General features: G+C 36.3%; 1 pseudogene; it reads left to right on the forward strand.

Moving 5' to 3' along the window:
• The first annotated feature begins 938 nt into the window (after positions 1-938).
• On the forward strand, positions 939-1,388 carry LOC102831316 (annotated as a pseudogene).
• The last annotated feature ends 2,993 nt before the right edge of the window (positions 1,389-4,381 follow it).

Genomic DNA, 4,381 nt, shown 5'->3' on the forward strand with positions numbered 1-4,381 from the left:
TAAATAGACCAATTTTTAAAAAACAATACAGGGAGTTCTTTGCACAGAGAACAATAGACAACAACTGAAATTAACGTACACAACAGTGCCACCCAGAACTCAATCCAGATATATAAGTATTTACAATAAAACAAACCTATAAAACTGAAAATAGGAAAACAAATATCAAATTATATTGAAGTCAAGTACAAAGCAAAAGGAGCTCTGGTAGCATAGCAGATTATGAGCTGCAATGCTAACTGCAATGAGAGAATGCAGTTGCTCAATGAGAGAAAGATGAGACTTTCTGTAAACATTTATAGCACTGGAATCATTTATAGCTTCTGTAAACATTTATAGTACTGGAATCCCTATACAGGGTCTCTGTGAGTTGGAACTGACTCAGTTGCACACAACCACCATCACCACTACAAAACAGAGAGTAGTGTAGTTATAGTACTTCTATTTGCAGATGATATGATCTTAGACATAGAAAATCCCAAAGACTCAGCAAGAAAGTTATTGGAAGTGATTATGAGATTCAGCAAAGTGGCACAAGACCAATATCAAAGTCAGTCAGATTCCTTAGCACAAATAAAAGAGAGCTTTGACAAGGAAATCAGGAAAACGATACCATTTACTATTGTTGTTTACTTAGGAATAAATCTAGTTAGAGAAACAAAAGATCTATACAAAGAAAATTGCAAAACAGTATTGCCAGAAACCAAAAGAAGCCAACAGAAGTGAAAGAATATACCATGCTGTTGGATAGGAAGACTTATCATAGCGAAAATGTCAACACTACCCAGAGCAATCTATACATAAAATGCCATCCAAATCTAGATTCCACATTATTCTTTAAAGAGATGAAAAAGCTAATCACTAGACACCTAGACACTCGTGCATGAGGCGAGCAGAGCCGGAGACGACAGCAGAGGCTGAACTCGGGATCTGTTAAGATGGCTGGGCTGCCCTGCAGGAATATTAAGCATTTGCTGGAAGAACCAATTCCTGGCATTAAAGAAAAGCCAGATGACAGCAGCGCCCGATATTTTCATGTGGTCATTGCTAGCCCCCAGGATTCCCCCTTTGAGGGAGGGACTTTTAAACTTGAACTATTCCTTCCAGAAGAATACCCAATGGCAGCTCCTAAAGTACGTTTCATGACCAAAATTTATCACCCTAATATAGACAAGTTGGGAAGAACATGTTTAGATATTTTTAAAGATAAGTGGTCCGCAGCACTGCAGATCTGCACAGTTCTGCTATCCATCCAGGCTTTTATAAATGTTCCCAATCCAGGTGATCCATTAGCAAATGATGTAGCGGAGCAGGGTAAGATCAAGGAAACCCAAGCCATAGAAACAGCTAGAGCTTGGCCTAAGCTCTATGCCATAAATAATATTTAAATACATTTGATCATCAAGTGTGCATCACTTCTCCTGTTTTGCTAAGACTTCTTCCTTTTTCGTTTGCATTTAATGGACACGGTCTTAAACACTACAGAATAAAAGCCCAGACATGTTCAGTCCTTTGGTGATTAAATGCACATTAGCAAATCTGCCTTTTCCTGATTCACTGTTGTAAAGCATGAGCAGCGTTAGAAGTATCATCTGGATTGTTGCTAAATGTTTAAAAGCAGTGGTTCCTCTCTGCTTTTGTGCATTTCTCCTCCATCATGGTTTAAGTATAAAGCAGGTGAATGAAGGTAGTTGTCAGGGTTAGCTGCAGAAATGTGGGTGTTTTCTTTAACTTTTTTGTTTGAGGGGGGAAGTAGTTTAATTTTAAATTTATGGGCTCCTTTCCCCCTTTTTATGGTGATCTACTTGCATTGGTTAAAAGCAGCTAACCAGTTGATCTTTAGAATATACCCCCTAGCCAAGTCTAACTTTATTTAGAGGCTGTAGATGGACAAGCTTGATTGTTTCAACCAAAATGGGAACATTAAACAAACATCACAGCCCTCACTAATAACATTGTGACTTTGCTGTTAAGTGTAGAATCCTTCCTTCAAGAAAAAGTTTGTGACCATTTTGTATGACTTGTCTGGAAACTTCTGTAAATCTTATGTTTTAGTAAAATATTTTTTGTTATTTTAAAAAAAAGCTAATCACTAGATTCATATGGAAACAAAAGACATCCCAGATAGAAATCATGACTAAAGAAGAAGAAAAAAATAGGGGATTCTCACTTCCCAATTTCAACACTTATTACATATTCACAGTAGTAAAATCAGTCTGGTACTGGTACAAGGAAAGGTGTCAATGGAACAGAATTGAGCGTCTTTGACCTATGTCCAGCTGACCTTTGACAAAAGGTCAAAACAGATTAAATAGAGGTGATATAGTCTTTTCAGCAAATAGTGCTGGCAAAACTGGAAATCCATTAGGGTTTCTGAAGAGCAGCTGGTGGGTTAGACCCACTGACCTTAGGGTTCAAACTGACCTTAGGGTGCAATGCTTATTCTACTGTAACACACTAAGACTCTGATAGGTACACAGTGAGGACAAAAACACTAGTGAGGTATGCATACCAGAGAATAGTCAATCATTCAACTTCAAAAGGGTAGCATTTACATAAGGATACAATTCAGAAGGGTTGTAAAGAAGGTTGAATATAAACAAGAATTACTGGGTGAAATTGTTGTTGTTAAGTACCATGGAGTCGGTTCCAACTCATAGTGACCCTGCACAGGGTTTCCAAGGCTGTAAATCTTTAGGGGAACAGAAAGTCTCATCTTTCTCCCGCAGAACCGCTGGTAGTTTCAAACTGCTGACCTTGAGGTTGGAAGCCCGACTGGTAACCAACTACGCTAAATGACATGAAGGAGATGGTAATCATTGAAATGAAAGAAAGTATATGAGCTGTTGAATATAAAACTGATGACCTGCTCTATAAATACTTTCTCAATTCACAATAAAAAGGTTTTTTTGAGAAAAGAAAATATATATACACATACAAGAAGAAATAGCAAAATGTTAAGGAAAATGTTCCTGCTCACAAAAACACAATATATTTTCATGGTAAATTATTTATTCTGAAAATTAAAAAGCAGAGGTATTATATAGACACACACGTTGTAGTTTTCTGAAGTAGCGTAGGACTTGAATAAAAATTATTCTATCCCCTCATTCTTAAGACTTTTCTTCATTTTCAAGGCACTTGCTCTAAAAATATAATCCCTACTGAAGAGAGACTAAAAATCAATGTTACGAGACTATGTTTTAAGTATGAAAACAGAAGTGCAGCATCGTGTCTTGTTTCTAAATCAATTGTGTCTTGTTTCTAAATCAATAATAGAGGTGTAGTTTAGCAAAAAGAATACAATTTAGTAAATGGGAAGGGAAAATATTTTTTTAAATAATGTATTGTGTGTAGCTGTGGTGGTAGTTGGAATTTACTCATTATGTGGTGAAGTGCTTTTCTTCCCAGGCTGCTTAATGAATAAGTAAACCCCCAACTATGCAAAGCTCAGAGCAACAATAAAGAGGCCTCTGGAAAATGAAGGACAGGGGCTCTGGCTTGCACTTTGCATAAAAAATTACGTGATGAAAAGTTTATAGTTACATAGTTTGTTATTAGAACTGCACTTTCCACCTTACTAAGTGTTTTTGAAAGGCTTTCAAATTTTAGATTATGAGTTTTATTATGTGCATATTATTAAATTTGAACTACTGCTACTCAAAGTTTAATGTAAATAACTTTCAGGGGATTTGGCTTCTGTCTACCTAGCATGGCAGTTTGCTTCTGGTGTAATCTAAGAAAAGACTTCTTGAAGTGATACAAATTTGATATAAAGTAACATTTCTTTTCTCTGCAATTAAAAAATATAGTCATGAACCTTAAGTGGGTCTTTAATGTTGCTGGGTAATAATACTAAAATCCTGAGTTCATTCCCTCTCCTCAATTCAAGATGATTGTTTAACCATTAACCTCTCCTGTCATCAAACCCGAAACATCTCCATTTCATTCTCTCTCTTAACTGATGACTTTGTCCCATGCTTCCATGACAAACCTGAAGTTTTCAGATGAGATAGATATTCTACAGACAGTAGTAGGAAGCCATCAATGTACACTGGAATCTATACATTCTGCTTCCTTACCTCGTCAGTCTTCTAATGCCCCAGATTAGCTCCCTTCCTGCTAATTAAATGGCATTGTCCTATCAAATTCCATTTTTATTAAACCATATAAACACATTTGTGTTGTAGTTTTGTTCTCTCTCTCTTTTGGATTGTTTTCATCAACTTCTAAAATGCTGGTGTTTCTCCTCTTGTTAAAAAACTAGTAAGGGGACTAATTTTTGTTAAGCGTGATGGGAAATTTGGGGAACAGTTAATAGTGATGTTTGAACATCATGATGGACATAATGAATGTCACTGAATTGAACATGTGAAAATTG

Source organism: Chrysochloris asiatica, unplaced genomic scaffold (genome assembly GCF_000296735.1).
Source record: "Chrysochloris asiatica unplaced genomic scaffold, ChrAsi1.0 scaffold00276, whole genome shotgun sequence".
NCBI classification, from domain to species: Eukaryota; Metazoa; Chordata; class Mammalia; order Afrosoricida; family Chrysochloridae; genus Chrysochloris; species Chrysochloris asiatica.